The sequence below is a fragment of the Felis catus genome, chromosome B1, assembly GCF_018350175.1.
Source record: "Felis catus isolate Fca126 chromosome B1, F.catus_Fca126_mat1.0, whole genome shotgun sequence".
In the NCBI taxonomy this organism is placed as follows: Eukaryota; Metazoa; Chordata; class Mammalia; order Carnivora; family Felidae; genus Felis; species Felis catus.
Window position 1 is genome coordinate 201089007 of NC_058371.1, and position 20189 is coordinate 201109195.

The 20189-nt window shown below is 58.2% G+C and overlaps 1 long non-coding RNA gene across 1 annotated transcript; it reads right to left on the minus strand.

The window, feature by feature from the left end:
• Nucleotides 1-494: 494 nt before the first annotated feature.
• Nucleotides 495-8504, minus strand: LOC123385128. The gene is made up of 3 exons (XR_006597269.1): nucleotides 5615-8504; nucleotides 2606-4736; nucleotides 495-1078 (listed from the first exon to the last, which is right to left on the minus strand). It is a non-coding gene; the product is annotated as an uncharacterized LOC123385128 (long non-coding RNA).
• Between the last annotated feature and the right edge of the window lie 11685 nt (nucleotides 8505-20189).

The window sequence follows — 20189 nt, forward strand, 5'->3', positions numbered from 1 at the left end:
GAAAAACATTTTTTTTCCTCCTGCTACGTCTGTGTTCAAATTTCCCTCCTCTCTCTCTCTTTTTTTTTAAGTTTATTTATTTATTTATTTATTTATTTAGAGAGAGGGTGTGTGCAGGGCAGTGGCATAGAGAAAGGGACAGAGAGAATCCCAAGCAGGCTCCAGACTGTCAGTGCAGAGCCCAAGATGCGGCTCGAGCTCATGAACCTTGAGATCATGACCTGAGCTGAAATCAAGAGTCAGAAGCTTAACCAACTGAGCCACCCAGGTGTCCCAAATTTCCTCTTCTTCTTTTTTTTTTTTTTTTAATTTTTTTTTCAACGTTTATTTATTTTTGGGACAGAGAGAGACAGAGCATGAACGGGGGAGGGGCAGAGAGAGAGGGAGACACAGAATTGGAAACAGGCTCCAGGCTCTGAGCCATCAGCCCAGAGCCTGACGCGGGGCTCGAACTCACGGACCGTGAGATCGTGACCTGGTTGAAGTCGGACGCTTAACCGACTGCGCCACCCAGGCGCCCCCCAAATTTCCTCTTCTTTTAAGGACACCAGTCATATTGGATTAGAGCCCACTCGACTCCAGTATGACCTCATCTTAACTAATTAACACCTGCAAGGACTCCATTCCCAAAAAGGTCGCTTTGACAGGCACTGGGGCTTAGGACTTCAGTGTATCTTTCAATGGGCTACCACTTAACCCATAACAATCTGCCCTCTGGCCCCCAAATTCATGCCCTTCTTATATGCAAAGTACATTCACACTATCCCTATATCCCCCAAAGTCTTAACCATTCCAGCATCTAAATCCCATCAAGTCAGGCTCGGATCTCTACTCCTTTCTGTGCCCAAGGCTGCACGGGGGACACACTCAGGGAAAGCCTGGTGGAGAGTACAGAATCCTACACCGATTCCAGGAGCCAGCTTCTGTGCCACTCTGCTTTGGTGCAGCGTAGAGCAACCACTGCCACCACCACCACTACCGGCATTTACTCACGTCCTCACTGCTCACTGCCCTTCTGTGGACGCTGCTCTTGGGATCCTGCAGTGTGTCAATCAGACCAGGATTGGAATCCCCGAGCCTGGAGGGAGGCGTAAGACAGAAACTCATGATCAGGATAAAACGGAAAACTTGGCTCCTTCCTTCGAGATGCTTATCATAGTGATCTGTGATTGTTTACCTAAAACAACCTGAAAAATGCAGGCGATTGCATTTTGTAAAACAAAGTGAAACTGTTTCTACGGACTTTTTGTTTCTTGTTGCAGAGACTCCATGTCCCTAGACAGAACTGAAAAGTGTTTTTCATTACAGGTCTGGGATTTGGACACAAACTGAGCAAAATTAACAAAACAAAACAAAACGAAAAAACATCTGTAGGATCTGTAATGATGTCACCTCTCGTTTCTGATCTTGGTAATTTGTACCTTCTCACTCTTTTTTTTCCAGGTCGGTTTAACTAGGGTTTATAAATTTTATCAGCCTTCTCAAAGGACCAGTTTTTTGGGGCGCCTGGGTGGCGCAGTCGGTTAAGCGTCCGACTTCAGCCAGGTCACGATCTTGCGGTCCGGGAGTTCGAGCCCCGCGTCGGGCTCTGGGCTGATGGCTCGGAGCCTGGAGCCTGCTTCCGATTCTGTGTCTCCCTCTCTCTCTGCCCCTCCCCCCGTTCGTGCTCTGTCTCTCTCTGTCCCAAAAATAAATAAAAAAACGTTGAAAAAATAAATAAATAAATAAATAAAAGGACCAGTTTTTTATTTAACTGTTTTTCTCTATTGTTTTCTGTTTTCTACCTCACTGATTTCCACTCTGATTCTTTCTTTTCCGCTGCTTACTTTGGCTTTGCCTTTGTCCGGTTTCTTAAAGTAGAGGGTGAAGTCAATAACTGACCTTCCCTTTGTCCTTAAATTTTTTTTTTTTTTTTTGTCTCAAGCAGCTTTGTTGAGATATGATTCGCACACCATGTAATTCACTCTTCTAAAGTATATCCTTCTGTGGTTTTTAGGATGTTCAGAGATGTGTACCACCATGACTATAATTAGTTTTAGGACATTTTCGTCACCCCCAGAAGAAACCCCGTACCCATTAGCTCTCACCTCCAGCTCCTGGCATCCACTAAACTACGTCTCATCTCTATTGATTTCCCTATCTGGGACACTTCATATAAATGGGACCATATAATAGTCTGTCTTTTGTGACTGGCTCCCTTTACTCCCTTTACTTGGCAGAACGTCTTAAAGATCCAACCATTTTGCAGCATGTATCAGTATCTCATTCTTTTTTATGGCTGCGAATATTCCATTATATTCTATCTTAGGGGTCTAGCCCATTTGTTCATCCATTCGCCACTCCACGGACATTTGGGTTGTTTCCACATTCTGCTGTTATGAATCAGGCTGCTATAAAGGTTCACGTGCATGTTTTTATGTGGACGCATTCGCATTTCTCTGGGGCACACCCTGAGGAGCAGAATTGCTGGGTTGCACAGGAACTCTGTTTTATAGGTGAGGCACCACCTGACTGCTTTCCAGAGCAGCTGTGCACCACTTACGTGCCCACCAGCAGTGCGTGAAGGCTCTGATTTCCCCACACCCTCGCCAACACTTGCCGTTACCTGACATTTTGATTGTAGATATTCTGGCACTGCCCGGAATAACAGCTTCAACAGCTGCTGCTAAGCACCTGCAGGGAAATGCCGTCTTTCTTCTTTAAGGAGCTCCTGGCATTGTCTCTTCCTGCTGGGCCTTCCCCTTATCTCTCTCCAGATGGCTGTTCTCACAGAGTCCTTCCCCCTGCTGGCCCTCGAGGGTGGCTCCAAATCTTTTATCCTTGATCGTGTGCTGTGAGTGTCAACACAAAGTCAGGCCACTGTCTTTGGGGAACAACTATGGGAACGGGCAGTTCAAGTGCAGGCTTCCATCCCAGACGGTGGGAAGGGAGGAAGCAGACAGAGAAGGTTCTGGAAGGAAGAGCATGTGTGCACGTGGGGCAGACGGGCTTGGAGGGGTGGGTGTTTGTTTCTGCCTCTGCGGAATGTGCTCTCAGAAGGAGCAAGGGTCTCGGTAGAAGGGAGCATGGCTTCCAACATCCCCTCTGCCATGGTCTGCAGACTCTTGACTCTCCGGGACTCAGTTTCTCTGTGAAACAGGGAAAAGAGAACCCGCCAAGGCTTTACACAGTTGCTGTGGTTAATTCATTCAGTCATGCACTGAGCCATGCTGGGGGCCGGGTGGGTTTCGGACCCAGGGGAGTGGGGTCTCAGTCCACAGAAAACAGCTATAGTTATCGGTTGACATTGTGCCTTTCAAGTCAAGCGTGAGTCATGAACCAGGGCCTGGGAGGGATTTGGGACCAACATAAAGAACTTCATCACCAGAGGCAGTGAGCTTGCTGTCGATGGAGGAAACCAGGCGGCTGCTGGCTGACCTAACAATTACAATCCGAGGTGATAATAGCATGGAGTGAGCACATGGAGGAAAGGCCCAGAGAGTGAGGGCAAAGTGACAAAGAGGTCAGCTGGGTGGGACTTTAACTCTACCCCAAAGTAATGGGATCTTGGGCAGACCTTCCAAGTCGTCAGGACGGCACGTAGGTTTGGCAGATGTGACCACAGCTGCCTGCAGGGCCCCCTGGAGGGAGGGGAGGGGGCCCTCTGGCTGAGGGAAGGGGGCCCGCAGTGGACTGGTGATGTCATCTGCCGCCATGGCGGGGGAGGGTGACAGGTGCGAGCCCTGTGCCGCAACCCCGCTGACCCTGATGCAGTGTTCCCAGAGGGAAGGACTAACCCACACGTTCCACTGGACTGCGGGGTCCTTGGAGGGGGAAGGGTCATTTATTTTCACTGCTGGGTCCCCACCCCCAGCAGAGGAAGGGCTGGGCACACGTGAGGTCTTTGGAACCGGTGGCTGACCGCCTCGGGGCTCATGGTGTTTTGTGACAGAGTCAGAGTCGGAGCCTCGTGATGGTCAATTTCATGTGTCTTCCCAGCTGCGCTCGGGGATGCCTGGAACACTCTCTGGCTGTGCGTGTGCGGGTGTCTCCGGAAGCGGTCAGCACTTCAAGCGGTGGGCGGAACGAGGCAGGGCTGTGCTCCCCGATGTGGGGGGCACCCCCCAGTCCACCTCCACTGAGCGGGGAGGAAGGGAGGATTTGCTCTCTGCGCTTCAGCTGAGACATCCACCTTCTCCCGCCCGCAGACGCGGGCGCTCCCGGCCCTCCGATCTTCCGACTCCACCCGACCACCCTTCAGCTTTGCTGGGTCTCCAGTTCGCAGGTGGCAGATGGTGGGGCTCCTCGGCCTCCGTGACCTTGTGAGCGGATTCCTATGATAAAACTCCTCTTAGATGTGTCTCTATGCATCCTACTGGTTCTGTTCCTCTGGGGAGCCTTGACTGGTACCGACTTGGGCCCCTGCTTCTGGGCTGGGCGTCTTCCGCAGCACTGGCCCTGAGCCGACGGCAGGACTGGCTGGGAAGTCCCCGGCCTGCTTCCCGGGGACCTGCACAGAATTCGGGGCGCAGGGATTTTCCTTGAGCCAAGGATCGCCGGTCAGGCCGCCTGGTCCTCTGAGGCCAGCCTCTTTTGCCCCATCTGTAAAAGGGGTTCAGGCGGGAGGGTGATGGCATCTGTGTTTTACATGCCAGGATTTCTGCTCGTGACATTCTCCCAACGTTGGCGGTGCACCCGCTGCGTGCACGGAGTTCCAGACTGTGCACATCCTCAGGGTCACCCGCAGGTAGAAAGCGCTGTAGGGGACAGAGCTGTGAGCCGGGCGTCGGGACCTGCATGCCCAGACGGCCTCCGTCCCTAACTCGCTGTGTGACCAAGAACGGGACCTCTTTCTCCCTGGGCTCTGGTTTCCTGTGTTCTAACACACAGCCCTGGGCTCCATGGGGGCCGGGGCCCATTCTGGCTCTTGGCCACACGTGAGTCGCAGGCACGGTGGGACAGACCCCGCCCCCGCGTCCCTGGGTGGGGGGGGGGCTCTGGGCCTCTGTCTACCCAAACCTCCTCAGCCCGGCCTTGCAGCTCTGCCGGGACTGAGCGGCTGATGCCGCCCCTCCTGACGGGTCCTTCCCTTGGGGAGGGGACTCCAGCATAACCTGGCCAGCCTCCCTCCCCCTGCTCAGAGGAAGAGAGCTAATGCAGGAGGTCGGCTAGCGGGGACCCCACCTTCTTCTCTGGGTGCTCACGCTGGGGAGGCGTGGGGCTCAGTGTTTGGAGACCCACTGGCCAGCAGATAGAAGCCACGTTCTGCCAAATCAACTTCCCCAGCAATAAAGGGAATACTTTGGCTTCCCCTCTGCCAAGTGGTTTTCCTGATTCCTTCCCTGGGTCAGAACAGAGGGAGGAGCCGCCGGCCAGGCCCCTGCAAACGCCTGATCAGGTAGTTCCTTCTCATAACCTCCAGGTGGCTCCCTGCTGCTGCCGGGAGGAAGCTCACATCCTGGGAAGGCTGGCCCGGGGTACCCCTCACCTCCAGCCTCAGTCTCTGCCCCCAGCCCCCCTCAGCACCCCGAGCATCTCGCAGAGACCCTGTGTTCTCTAGAGTCTCAGCCTGGAACATTCCTTCCTCTCCTCCTGAACCCCCCACCCCAAGCCCCTTTACCTGGCTGATAGCTACCTTTTGACAACTTGGCTGTCACCTCCACCAGGCAGCATTCCCGGATTGCGCAAGCCGCTTCAGGCGTCTCCTTCGTGCCTTCCTCCATCGGGACCCTGGCCACACCCAGAGGTCTGAGCTCTTGTCTGGGCTGAGGAGGAGGGCTGAGCTTGATTCCTCTCGGGGGGCTGTTGACCAGGCCAGAGTGACCTCCTACTGCCCTGGGAGGTCTGAAGGCACCGTTTTTTCCCTCCGTCCTTCCCCCATCACTGCCCCCTCCTCACCCCTCCCTTCCTCGCTGGGTTCCTTTCGTCCTCCTCCACCGTGTGGATTCCCTCACGTGCTGGGATCGTGATACCACCGTGCAGAGGCTCCTTCCGGCCCCCCCCCTCGGAGGCCTTCTCTCTGGGCCGCCCCTGCTTCAGTTCCCCGCGTCAGCCTCGGTTTACTGGACACGTTGGGCTGATTCGCCAGGCGCCTGGCCCTGTCTGGAAGGAAGCGGTTGCTTCAAGGTGATAAGCGGGGCTCACCGGGGCTGGGCCCCCAGCCAGCGCTCCGGGGCCCGGTCCCCAGCCGCCCTGCTGTTTCCCCGCCTCTGCAGAGTTCAGCCAAGAGAGGTGATTGAAATAAGTTGTCCCCAGGCTTTCTTTGTCCGTTCCTGGAAATATCTTGCACGCTATTTGTGTTTGGAAAAATCAATGTGCCGAACGGCGCCCGATATACTCCGCGGCCAGGGAGGATGGGATTCTCTTCGTCCCGTATTTCTGTTCCTGCCGCTAGGGAGGGCACCTGTGGCAGATGAGTCCCCACACGAGAGGGACTGGCGGCGTTTGGAATTTGTCTCTCCACAGCTGAGGAGGAGGAGGAGACCCGATCACCGGGGGCGGCTCACGGGTGTTTTGAGCGAAACGTGCGAACATATGCCCCCAGACGCCCCCCTCCCCGGGGACGCAGAGCTCAGGTCGGGGCCGGGACAGGCCTGTGCCCAAATCCCCCTCAGCAGGCGTGCCCACTGGGGCAGCGACAGAACAGACCACACAGAACACCTGTACAGGAGCCACAGAAAAGCGCGCAGAGCATCCGGCAGCCCCACGGGGAACATTCTCTATCAGCCGCATCACCCTGCTGGTTATGACTTTCGAAAAGGCAAAACGTTACGTTGATTTAGCAAAATTGTAACTTTGTGCAGATGAGGGGGAGGGTTAGGGCTGCCTGGGGCACCGAGCAGAGGGCTCCAGCTGGAAGTCCTGGGGCCTCTGGCCGCGACCCTGGTGCCGGCCTGACTCCCAGCTTCCGGCACCTGTGTCTCTCTGCCCCGCCTGCCCTCGGGCCTCCGGGCCCAGCGGTCTCTGTGCACAGTGGCTGTGAGCGTCTGGGAATCGGCCCCTCCCGGGAAGGCCCTGAACCGGTGCCGACACCCACTCAGCAGACGTGTGACCTTGTCGGCTCCGTGCCCGGTGCTGCCGCGGGTGCTGGCGGTGGAGGACGGCCTGCCCCTGCCTTCGGGCCACCGACGGTCCATGGGTGCGACAGTTAGAAGAGACATTTATGAGGGAGAAACCTCCCCCCTAAACCTCCTCTACAGAGTCCCCGGGGTGTGCAGGGCCGGCCCCTTTGGGTGGGTTCGTTCCCCAGCCGGCCCCATCTCTCCACACGGCCCTCTTCTCCACCCTCTCCCTCCCCACCCCTGCGCCAGTGCTTGTGCTGTGGGGGGAACCCCCATTCCTTTTGCTTGGGCGCGTCACTCATCCTGGAAGATTTGGCTCTGGCACCGCCCCCTCCAGGAAGCCTTCCTGGACAAGCCCTATGTGGGTCAGGCGCCTCCCGGGACTCCACAGACCACAGGACTTCTCGGGCACAGCCCCGCCCACCTTCGTCGTGTTGCAGTTGTCTCTACAGGACCAAGCTTCTTGAGGATGGCTCCCAGCGCAGGGGAGGGGCTTCATCGTAAATTTTTATGGAGGGAATGGATGGTGGGTGGATGGATGGATGGATGGCCAGTGAAAGGTTAAATGGATGGTTAAATGTGTGGTTGGTGGGTGGGTGGACGTATAGACGGACAGACGGATGCATGGACGGATGCTTGGCTGTACGGGATGAAGCATGCTTGAAGCCAGCACACTTTCGAGCGACTATGCTCTCTCCAATGTCAAGTGTGCGTCCTGTCTAGGCGAGCCATCCCCTCCTTCCCCTCCTTCAGCCTCCCTCTGGGTTTCCAAGTCATGGTTTCCTGGGGGGCTTCACCGGACAGCTCACGTCCCCTTCGCCATCTGTCCCAGGCGGCCCCGGGGCTCCGCAGCCCTGGAGTTAGCAGGGCGAGCACGCGGGTGGGCTGTGGACCCCTGCTGCACTGCCAGCCCCCACGTTCGGTGACCCACTGAGTCTGGCGGGGGGGTGGCAGAGACAGCACGAAGGCCGGCTCGACTAGTTGTATTTGAAACGCGCTCTCTTTCTTCCTAACTGTGTGGCCTTGGCCAAATTGCTTAACTGCTCCCAGCCTCAGTTTCCTCACCAGCGAGATGGAGTGATCTTGAGGCCATAAGAGAGAAGGGTGCAGGTGTGGCATACGGTGACGCGTGAGGGACGCTGTGCTCCGCGGCAGGGGCCGGTGGGGCTTCTCTGAAGCCGGGTCTTCTCTTTGGAAAGTTCACTTCCCCCTGATGGTCCTGGGGCTGCAGGGGAGACGCGCCCAGGTGTGGGGCACAGCGGCCTTCCTGCCAGTGCGGAAGAGGGGAAAGGTGTGTGCAGTGACCATGTGGGCTGTTCCGTCCCTGAACCCTTACACTCGGAGGGGTAGCTGTTTCAGACACATTTTATTAATGACAATAATCAGGGGCGCCTTGGGGCTCAGTGGGTTAAGCGACCGACTTCGGCTCAGGTCATGATCTCACGGTTTGTGGGTTCGAGCCCCGCGTCGGGCTGTGTGCTGACAGCTCAGAGCCTGGAGCTTGCTTCGGATTCTGTGTCTCCCTCTCTCTCTCTGCCCCTCCCCCATTCATGCTTGCTCTCGCTCTCTCTCACTCTCTCTCTCAAAAAAGTAAAATAAAATAAAATAAAATAAAAATGAGAGCTCAGCAGGGCTACAGCCCAGAGAGGAAGTCAGGGAAGAAGGAAGTGAGGACACCCGGACCATCATGCAGGGACCTGAGGGGAGCCCCTGGCCCACTCTCAGGCGGAAGATGTCGAGTGACCTGGAAAGGCCTTGTGTTCACATGGTGCGTGACGATCCATCAGTGTGGTGGCCGTCCCCTCCCTCAACTCACCCCATTGTAAGCAAGGGGACCACATCCGGGGACCGCGGGATTGATTCTGTGGGGCCCGAGTTCACTTGTGGGCTGTGGTTCCGCATGGGGGAGGGGGGAGGAGCTGGATGGCCACGGTCACCCAGCAGCCCCGGGGTCTCTGGACAGGAACCTGAGTGGCATGGGTCATTGTGTCTGAGGGACGGAGTGAGCTGGTGGAGACAGGAGGGAGGTCTGGAAGGAGGAAAGAAGGAAGCACCGTGACGGGGGGGGGGGGGGGAGGGCAGGGATGGGGTGATGGCGGGCAGTGGGGGCTGGGAGAAGGGAGTTCAAAGTCTGCACACGTGCCTTACCCAGGTAGGAGCTGGCCACATCCCCCTGTAATGACAGAGGAAGGAGGACGAGGCAAAGCAGCGGGTCGCATCTGGCTGCCACCTCCTGGGCCTGCGTGGCCTGTACCTGCTCACCTTCCCCTGGCAGATGCTTGAGCTGAGACTGGCAGGGAGGGTCCCCCTCGAGGACCCTCGAACCATCGGTGGCATCTCTGGTTTGCACACCCTCAGGGGCGGGGAGCTCTCTACCTGTCCAGCCACTGTGGGCACAGAGAGGACGTCTCGGTCCCTGGGGAGACCAGAAGGCAAATGGACCGTGGAAGCTGAGCCAGGAGAGTTCTAGGCATCATCCACACCCCGGCCGTGGCATGCAGACAAACAGCTTACGGAAGCCTGCAAACAGTTTATGGCCCTATCCGGGGGCCAAGAGGCTGAATTGCCCAGACCTGGCTTTCAAGTTGTTAAAGAGAAAAATCTCTTCAATACACCCCCCCCCCCACCTCCCCCGGCGTGTCCTTGACCCTCGGCTGCGAGGGGTGAGTCAGATCTGAGAGGTCTTCAGAACATCTCCCTCTCTCTGTCTCTCTCTCCTCCTCTCATTAACACCCTAGGAGATACTTAACAAAAAGCACCTTAAGGATTTCCAGGGCCTGCTGACTCTGGAAAACAGATGGTCACGATCCTTCAGCCCAACCAAGGAGGGTCTGATTCACCCACAACCTCCTCCCTGACTCCATACTAAAGACAGAACCCGGCCCCCAGGAAGGTGCAAAGTGGGGGCACCAGGGCTGTCCTCAGCGGGTGCTTGTGTGCTGAGGTCACCGCCCTACCTGCCCCCACCCCCCGCCCCAACAGGCTGAGAAAGGCTGTGTGACTCCCTGGGGACAGAACACAAACACCAGAGGGAAGAGTCACCTTTCCCAGCCCCTGGGGCCCCAGGTCTGATGGCAGCAGCCGAAACCGCTGCCAGCGGACTGAGGAGTGGCCAGGAGGTGGGCAGAGGCCCACGGGATGTCGGAGAGCCTGCTCCCAGCGTGGACAGGAGCTGTGGGCTGCAGCCACAGCCCCTGCTGGTCCTTTAAGTCTGAGCGGGGACACCTCCCTCCTCCCTCTTCCCTGCAGCGCAGAGTGGCTGTGGGACAGCTCTGGGAACATCTAGACTGTCACCTACCTCCCTGAGCCCTATGTCCTCTTCTCCGAACGGGATTACGGTCTCCAGCTTGGCCAAGTCATGCTGCTGTGACAAAGGGCTCCCCAACCCCAGGGGCTTGAAGCAAAGGCTTACTTCTGATCAAGTCCCTGCCCCTGCTGGGCCAGGGGGGCTGTGCTCAGAGTCTTTTTGGTGCCTGAGGCTGCGTTCCCCAAAAGACGGCCTTGGGATAAAACTCTGACCTTGGCAGTCACCTGTCTAAACCCTTCCGGGACTGCCCACGGCCTTTAGGATCAAATCTTTCTGCTGAACTCGGGTTATGGGGCTTGGGGGCTGCCCTCATTTTCCTCGGGGCTCGCTTCTTCCCTGCCCTGCTCCCTCAATGCCAGACACAGGGAATGGATTTGGACGCCGACCCTCCCTGCTCTGGACTCCACCTGAAAACTTTTCTCTGTCTCCCAGGCCTCCCCGCCTCCCCGCCCCGCCCCGCCCCGGCCCCTGCCCGCCCCGCCCCCTCCGACCCTTTCCCCGCCCCTCCCCGCCTCTTTCCCCGCCCCTCCCGCCTCCTTCCCCGCCCTCCTCCGCTCCTCCCCTTCCCCTCCTGCTGCTTCCCACCCCTCCCCGCCCCCATCCCCGCCCCTTCTCGCCTCCTCCCCGCCCCCCCCCGCCCCCTCATGCCTCCTCTCTGCCCTCACCCCTTGGAAGGGGTCCCTCCCGCCCCCTCTCCCCGCCCCTCCTCACCCCTCCCCTCTCCCCGCCCCCTTCCTACCTCCTTCCAGCCCCTCCTGCCCCTCCCCCTCTCCTCCCCCTTCCCCGCCCCTTCCCGCCTCCTCCCCGCCCCCCCCGCCCCCTCCTGCCTCTTCCCTGCCCTCACCCCTTCCAGTCCCTCCCGCCCCGTCTCCCCGCCCCTCCTCACCCCTCCCCTCTCCCCGCCCCCTTCCTACTTCCTTCCAGCCCCTCCTGCCCCTCCCCCTCTCCTCCCCCTTCCCCGCCCCTCTCCCGCCCCCTCCCCAGGCTGAATCAGGCCCCACTGCATGCCCAGGGGAGGTGGCAGGGGAGGACGGTTTCAGAGATGGGCTGCAGGCGTCCAGACTCCAGCTCTGCGGAAGGCCCGGCTGTGACTTGCCTGCACCCACGGTGTCCCCAGAGGCCAGGAAGTGTACGCGGAAGGAGTAGTGTTGTCCACACTGCCGCTTCACTGCCGGCTGTCGCTGGAGGGTAGAATTCCCTGTGTAACCGCACAGGCAGTGTTATTTCCACTCTCCTGCCATGGCCATGAACTAATACTTTTGATGATGACTTTATTTTGCCTGAAGGATTAGCAATTAGTGAGTTATGTGCAAAGCCCCTGCTGGCGTTTCCTACCCAGGAGAGACTATGTTGACAATGGACCCCCTAATCTTGACCTCTTCCCCTTCCCCCTCTCCCCTCTCCCTCCCTCTCCGCCCCTCCCTTCCTTCCACATTGATCTAAGCCCTGGTTTTGGTGTTAGGCGCTCAGGGTTCAGGAGTGAAGGAGCTGTGCCCTGCCTTCCGGGACCGCGAGTCATAGAGAGGTCATTCCCCTTGGCTTCCAAGGCAGGCACCAGAATGGTGTGACCGCGCAGGTAAGACAGGCCAGAAGGGAGAGAGGCAGCCGGGGGGATGGGGAGAGGCCAGCCTTGGCTGTGGGAATTAGGAAACACAGGTGCTTAGCTGGTTGGGGCTCTGCTCAACGTGGAGTTGGAGGCCCCCGGGCTGTGTCAGATTCAGCCCTTTGTGCTTGGATGGCGACCTAAATGTTATCAGCACCTCTTTGCTGTGGCACGGGTGCACCCTGGGGTCGTTCTGAAGACCAGATAAAATCATTGGCTGGGTGAGCTCTCTCTAAATACAACGCCCTGCACTCATTTTTGATTTTTAGAATCCTACCTTCCCACGTAAAGGAAATTTTCTTCTTAAACTTGTTTTTTAAAAAAATTTGTTAATGTTTATTTTTTGTGGGGGAGGGGCAGAGAGAGAGAGAGAGACAGCCTCCAAAGCAGGCTCCAGGCTCCGAGCTGTCAGCACAGAGCCCGACGCGGGGCTCGAACTCATGAACCGTGAGATCATGACCTGAGCTGAAGGCGGATGCTTAACCGACTGAGCCACCCAGGCGCCCCATCTTTTTAAATGTGTTTTTAAGTTGCAACATGGAAACATGTGATTGCAAAAAGGTGAACCACACGCTGATCAAGTGTGGAATGTAGAGCGTGAAGGGTTTCTCTCAACTCCCAAGATTCATAGCTGTGAACATTGTATGTGCTGTAAACGCAGAAACATCTAGAAGGGAAGAAGCTGCGTCGGAGAGGCTGGGCCTGGCCCTGCTCTGTGGCCACACGGGGCCATGCTTTCCGACGGGTTACAGCTCTTGGAACCTCAGCTCGGCTGAGCTCATGTGGGGATGAGAAAGGGTCTCTGTGCTCTGTGTGTGCGGGGATTAAATGGTCTTGGCTGGGCCCCTCCTGACGACGGGCAACGTCAGCCAGTCCCGTGGCCTTGGTCCACAGCCAGGACGCATGTCTAGCTGAGCAGGCGTGAGCCCTGGCTAGTGTTCTGCAAACACCAAAAAAATCATGACTCCTGTCATGGTTCCAAAAGTGACTTTCGTGGCTTGCGAACAGCTGTGTCGGGCTTCCCTGTGTCGTTTGCCCAAGTCATTTAACGCGTCCCGTTCAGCATGTTTCAGGTCATGCTTTCCAGGTTTTAAAAAAAACACTGTGGTGCAAACACATAACCCGAAGCCATCTTAACCACCGCTGAGCGGCCAGTTCAGCGGCACCAAGTGCATTCAGGATGTCATCCAGTTGTCCCCAACCCTCCATCTCCAGAACGTTCTGCCTTTCCTAACGGAAATGCTGTTCCCAGTAAACACTGACTCCCTGTCCCCCTTCCTGCAGCCCCTGGCACCCACCCACCGACCCATTGCACTTTCTGTGTCCGTGAAATGACATACTCTGGGACCCCAGCGTTTGTCCCATTTGTGATGGGCTTAGTTCACTGAGCAATGTTTCAGCCATGTCATAACAGATGTCAGGATTTCAGGATTTCCTTTTTTATTCTTTAAGTTTATTTATTTATTTTGGAAGGCAGCTATGCTCACCACTATACCACCAACGCTATTTATTTATTTTGAGAGAGAGAGAGAGAGCACAAGCAGGGGAGGGGCAGACAGAGAGAATCCCAAGCAGGCTCTGCGCTGACAGCACAGAGCCCGGCGCTGGGCTTGATCCCGCGAACCGTGAAATCATGACCTGAGCTGAAATCAAGAGACGCTTGATTAACCAGACGCTTAGCCGCGCAACAGACTGAGCCACCTGGGCACCCCTCGTTTGGACATTCTTGTCTGCACCTGCAGCGGAGAGGGAGCTGGTGGCTCCTGTAACTAGGAAGGCCAGGCGACTCCTGGCTCTGGGCTCTGCTGAATCTGGGGGTGCAGGTGTCCCTGCTTCTCTCTCCACCTCCCAGCTCTGGCTTTTCTCTTGGCCTTGGCTTTACTCTGTGGTTCTTCTGTGCAGCTAGGGAAGCTGGGTGCCCAAGATCCAGGCTTCTGTGTCCTCAGAACTCAGGTCCCGGGGCAAGAGAGAGCTCCCCCCACCCCCCTGGTTCCAAGCAGCCGATCCCTGGAGTCGTTCTCGGGCCCAGTCCTGGGCCAAGAAGACAGAGGTTGGGTTTGCGGGCTCAGGCCCGTGAAGGACAGACAGCCCGGAGGTCCCAGCGAAAGGCTCGGACGTCCTCACGGGGCGCGGAGGGCTTTGGTGGCAGAGCCCAGACAAGAATGGGCATGAAGCACAAAACCCCAAAACCTGCCATGGGCGGCAGAGGCCCACAGGCTTCTCGTCTTGCGCGCGTGCGAGCCCGCTCTGAACATGGGCCGGAGTAGAAAGAGCCGCCTTTTCAGGTGCCGCGCCAAGGTTGATCATCCCCAGGGATTTCTGTATGGAAACCGCCTCATGTTTTGGGTACAATATTTTAACTCCGGTTCTTTGGTGCGCAGACACAGACGGCTGCCAAGTCTTTCTCCGAGCAGAAGGGCCCTCCCACTTCACCGAGCGTCACCGGCAGGCTGTGCCGGCCACGTTCCTCCCGGCAAACCCGCCGCCCCCCGGGGCCGGGATGGTGCCCAGACCCGAGCCAGGCCCGCACGGGCTGTGTGCCCAGGCTGCTGGCCCGCCTGCGACGCCGGGAGGGGCGATGGCATGGCGCACAGTTCTCTGGGCGAGGTTTAGATAAATGCCAGTGAGAAAGCACGCTTTGCGGGCAGGAGTTGAGGGGGAGGGGGAGGGATGGAGGGATCTGTCTCTTCCTCCTCTTCCAGCAGGAGCTTCCCCCTCCCCCCTCCAGTGGCTTTGGCTTCTGCAAACAGGCGCCATCCGAGTGAGGACAGGAGCTGGGGTGAAGGCAGCCTCGATGGGGGGCCTGGATGGAGGCAGGTCTCATCCGGGACCGTATTAGGGCTGCTGTGGTTTCGACCCGGAGTGAGGCAGAACCTGGGGGCGGGGGTGCCTTGGCTGAGGCACACGGGGAGGGGAGGGGAAGCCGGTGTAGGGGAGGGAACAGACTCCCTTTTCTGAGCTGCAGGCGCCAAGTTTGGACGCCCGTGGGAAGCCCAGGGGACCGTCAGATCTATAAGCTGCTCTGTTTTATTTCTGGGGCCCTCAGACATTTCTAGCCCTGCTTCTTCCGGGGGGAGGGGTGGCTCAGGAACCCCGCTCCTCTTCCCACCGGCCCACCCCCCATCTTCTCCAGTCCCCAAATAGGTTTTAAGCTCTGAGTGGGTGGCAGGCACTGTCGTAGGTGCTGGGGACGCATCCGTGTGACGCCCGCTGAGCGGTGCGTGTGGTCCAGTGGGGACAAGTGATGCACCAGCAAAGTGAGTGCCTCGTCTGTGACACGTGGGGCTGTGCGGAGGGAGGGAGGAGATGGGCTGGGTCGACGGGGGAGGGGCTGTGCACTGTGCGGAAGGGAGGAAAGCGGTAGAAATGAGCTAGGTTAACGGTAGGGGGGTGGGCAGGCCCCACTGACAGGGGCAGGGGTTACCCATCTGGGGAAGCGAGGTCCAGGAGGGGGATAGGCTGTGAGAAACCAGGCTGGGGGGCCTGGCCCGCTGGAGGGCATGGGGCCCAGGACTTCTGCCTTCCCTCTGGGGGAAGAAGGGACCATTGGATCTTTCAAAGAATTAACAGCTTTTGAAACAATTATTTTTTTTAATTTTAGAGAGAGAAAGAGAGCATATGCCCATGAGTGGGGGAGGGACAGAGAGGGAGAGAGAGAATCCCAAGCAGGCTCCGTGCTGCCAGCACAGAGCCCGACGCGGGGCTCAAACTCATGAACCGTGAGATCATGACCTGAGCTGAAATCGTGAGTCACACACTCAACCGACGGTGCCACTCAGGCTCTCCAAGGGCTTTACTGTGATTCTCACGCCATTTAATCCTCCCACTTTATAGGCAAGTAAATGGGTTTTAGCATAGGCAGCCATCAGCACAGCCCATTTTAGAACATTTGCATCCTTCCAGAGGGACACCTGCTACCAGTCACCCTTGTCTCTCCCGGGCCCCGGCGTCGCCCTTCGCAGCCACTAGTCTCCTTCCTGTCTCTCCGGATTTCCGTTCTGGACGTTTCTCGCGAACGGAATCCCACGGTACGCGGCCTTTTGTGTCGGACTCCTCCCACCGAGCGTCGTGTTCTCCCTCGCTCCACGGTGTAGATGTTTCGTGCGCCTGCTCGTTCATTCGTCCATTCGGCTGTTGCGCGCGGTGCTGCTCTGAACATGTGTGTGCAGATTGCCGTGTGGCCGTTTCGAGGGGGGACACATCAGCGGTTCTTGTTAAAGTTCACGCTTTCTTCACGTTGGTGAAGGAGAAAGGGAGCGTGGGCCCCAAATTCAAAAAGGGAAGCCAGGCGGCTGGCGTGGTTGGAGGAGCTCAGGCACGTCCTGACCCGCACTGAGCTCCCTGCTTAACTTTGAAATGGCTTAGGAGAGCTGAACCCCAACTTCCCCTGACGTTAACATCGACTCTCATTTTCGGAATAATCATTTTAGAAATTGGGGCACCAAGGGGCGCCTGGGGGGCTCAGTTGGTGAAGCGTCCGACTTCGGCTCCGGTCACGATCTCGCGGTTCGTGAGTTCGAGCCCCGCGTCGGGCTCTGTGCTGACGGCTCGGAGCCTGGAGCCTGCTTCGGATCCTGTGTCTCCCCCTCTGTCTGCCCCTCCCCAGCTCCCGCTCTGTCTCTGCCTGTGTCTCTCAAACATGAACATTTAAAAATAAAAAAAAGAAAGAAGTAACTCACGTACATAGCACAAAATTCAGAGCGCACAAAATTCAGAGCGCACAAAAGGTGTGTCCTCACAGGCTGGCCTCTCCCCCAGCCTCCCCTGTCCAGGCTCTTCCTGGGAGGCTGGCACGGCCCCAGTTCCAGGTCTTCCTCTGACCCTGCCTCTTGCCCTTACCTGGGAATAGGGTTGCCAGGTAAGACACAAGACGCCAAGTTAAATTGGAATTTCAGATAAACAGTGAATACTTTTAGTATAAGTATATCTCAAACAACGTATGGGACATACTTATGTTAAAAAAAATCGTTGTTTGATCTGAAATCCAAATTTCACTGGGTGTCCTGAATTCTATTTGCTAAAATTGGCAACTCTGGCAAGGAAGGAAGGAGGCCCCTGAGAGGTTCTGCTTCGAGAATAAAGCAAGGGAGTCACCTGCAGAGCTGCTTTTGGGCCATGGCTGTGTTCCTGAGGATTTTCGTTTGGGTCCTTCTATTCATATCTAGCAAATGGTGTCTACGTATCTTGTCTTATTTTCCGTTTGCTCATTCCTTTATTCAACCCGAGAGGCCTCCTGTGTGCTGGCTGCGAGCCCCACGCCCGCTCTTCCCACGGGGCTGAGAGGCCCGTGGAACAGCGCGTCCCCGGGCACCCCGTTTTCGTCCCCGGAAGTGTCAGCCCCTGGGACGGCGCCCCGTGTGCCCAGGCACTGCTGTATCCCGGTGCCCAGGGCAAGTTCTAGGACAAGCAAGCTCTCAATCGATATTTGGTAAGTAAGCGACCCTGAAAGTGTGCACGGAGCGTGAGCGGTGCCCCGAGACAGCAGCACAGTGATGGGGGAGTGCCGCTCAGTTCAAAGCACCCCTTTCTTGGGTAATTTTACAGGATACACTCGAGGGGAGATGTGTTTCTGCTAGATTGAGTCTCCCAGCGATACCCATGGAGTCCCTTGTCATTTTGTCTGTGAACACTGTCTGCTGTGCCCAGGGCATGGTGGTGGTGGTGGGGGGGGGTTCCGGAATCTCTTCCAGGCAAACGTCATCATGGGGCCCCCTGAAGGTGTTATACCTCCTGGGTTCTCTCCGCCTTTCCGCCCCTCTCGGGGGCAGTGGTCTCCGCGCGGGGTCCTGGATCCTGAAGGCGAGCCCTTGCCTCACATTTCCGCGCGTGTGGACCGTGAAGAAAGGCAGGGTGGGGAGGGGGGGCCAGAGCAGCCGTTCTCCGCGTGTGCGTGGAGCGCGTGATTTCGGCGGAGATGTAGACCGTGTCGTGGGCACGACGTGGCATGTCCTAGAAGGGCCGCCAGCACTGCCCCTCCGCGTGAGGTCAACACAAGGTCGCCGGGATCCTCCCCGGCCAGCGGCCAAGTGCTTGGTCAGCGGCGTGTTCTCGGCCGGAAGCTGGCGACTGGCACCTCGAAGCGTGTGCACGAGGGGGGCTCTTGGGAGAAACGAGAAATTTGGCAGGAGGGAGGCCGGGTGGGGTTTTTACAGGCTGTGTTCTGTTGGGGTCCCATCCAGGCCTGTCTCCCTCCATCTGGTCCACGCTGCCTCCCACACCTGGGTCCAGAAACCAGTCTTTCTGGAGACTAAGTGAAAACCAAGATGTGTCCAGCCAGCAGGCAGTCTGGGGCCACGGCCACGGCTCTCGTGTGGGAGGGCGTGGCTGTTCTCTCAGAAAAGTGAAAGAGCTAAGTCTCCCTTTAGGGACAGAATGCGCTGCCGAGTCACCAACCCGTTACCCCATGACCCCCATGCCGGGGAGACAGGGGCTCATCTGTTCCTTTTTCGTCTGTCCAGCTTCCCTGACTTCTGGGAGTCCCCTTCCTTTCCACGTGACTCCTCTTAAGGTGGATATGAGGCTCAGAGAGGTTAAGCGGCCTCCCTTAAGGCACACAGCTAGACTGGGAGCAGGGAGGCCTTGCAGAGGAAGCCCAGGAGGCTGGACCCTGGGCCCAGAGCAGGGAGAGAGCAATGGCGGAGTCCTGACCTTGACCTAAGGGCCCTGCAGGTGGGAGATGTGGGGGGTCACAAGTGGGACCCCCAAACACAACTAGAACCTTCGGTCAGAGGCAGAGGCAGTCCGATGGCGCCCACGGGCCCGAGGAGGGTTTTGCTGTGTGCGCGTTGCTGGGGCAGAGTGATTGCCGGGGACGCTGCTGGAGTCACTGGCCGGGACCCGGTGTCGCACGGGGACAAGGGCCCACGGGGCGGGGGGGGCGGCTCCATGGGAGAGGAGAGGCCCGCCCGGCCCTGCACTGCCCCGTGTGACGAGTCAGGAGAGAAACTGGCTGCTTGGTGTGGCTCCCGCAGGGCCACGGGCCCGCAGCCAGGATGTCCCGGGGGGGGGTGGGGTGGTGGCGTGGGAGTGTGTGCGGTGTGTGTGTGCATGTGCACACGCGTGTGAGCTGCACGTGAGCTGGGCCTGCAGAGGAGGTGAACACAGAGGCACCGACACGGCGGGGCTGCAGGGGAGATCCTGGAGGGGCAACGGTGGGCGAGGCAGCCGGGGAAACGGAGGCAGGCTTCGGGCAAGTGGCCATGTTAGGATCTCAGGGATGGTGGCGGGGAGGGGGGTGAGGGGCAGACAGGACAGGGCTCTGGAGGGAGAGGACAGCTCAGCTCCCTCTCCCCGCGGGTGCGGGCACCGCCAGCGGCCCAGGGAAGGAGGCGGGCCGTGGGAGCCGCCTTCTGGGGGGCCCTGAAAACCTCGCGAGGCAGAGGTCTTGGCAAACAGCCACTCGGAATTTAAGCCTGGGAGGATGGCAAAGAAGCAGCCCGCCCGCCACAGCCCTCCGGTCTGGGGCCGTGGTGAAGGGCCCAGGGAATGTTTCTCAGCACCAGCCACAGAGCCGCCCTCCCCACCGGACCCCTCCTCCGGGCCTGGAGGAAGCCAGGGGGGCTGGGGAGTGGAGGACAGAGGGACGTGGCGGACGCTGTGGGAGGGTGACCGGGGAGAGGCCTCTGTGGACGGGGCCGATGGCCCCACGCAGCCGGCTTGACAAGGTCACGGACCTTGGGGAAGCTGACTGCCCTGGCCGGGCGCTTTGTCCTGCTTTTTCCTCTCACACATCAGGAGGCTGGAGACCTTGCTGTGTTGTGCGGTCTGTCCTCCCGGCCCAGGGCGCTCTCAGCTCCGACCGGACCCTTGCCCGGCCCCTCCCTGGGCTCCTGCCTCCATTCTGATCCCTCCTGCCCACCCTCCGCACACTTGGAAGAGGATGAGTTGCCCTTCCTTCTTTACACCAACCAGAACCCTGGTGCTCCCTTGTGTCGGGGCAGCACTGTGGCCCAATAAAGGACAGACTCCCAGCCTCCCTTGTGCTTTGGGTGGCCATGTGGCCCAGTGCTGCCCTAGACCTCTGGGTGCATTTCTGGGCGGGGCCTCTGGGACATACTTAGACTTTTCCTTCCTGCCTGGAATGGTGATATGATGCCTGGTGTTCTGGCAGCCATCTTGTGACTATAAGGGGTGGTGGTGGTGGGGGGGAAACTACGTGCTGCGGATCCCAGAGCAAGAAGATAGGAAAAGCCTGAGTCTCTGAACAAATTCTGGAACTTCCTGATGAGCCCTGGACTGC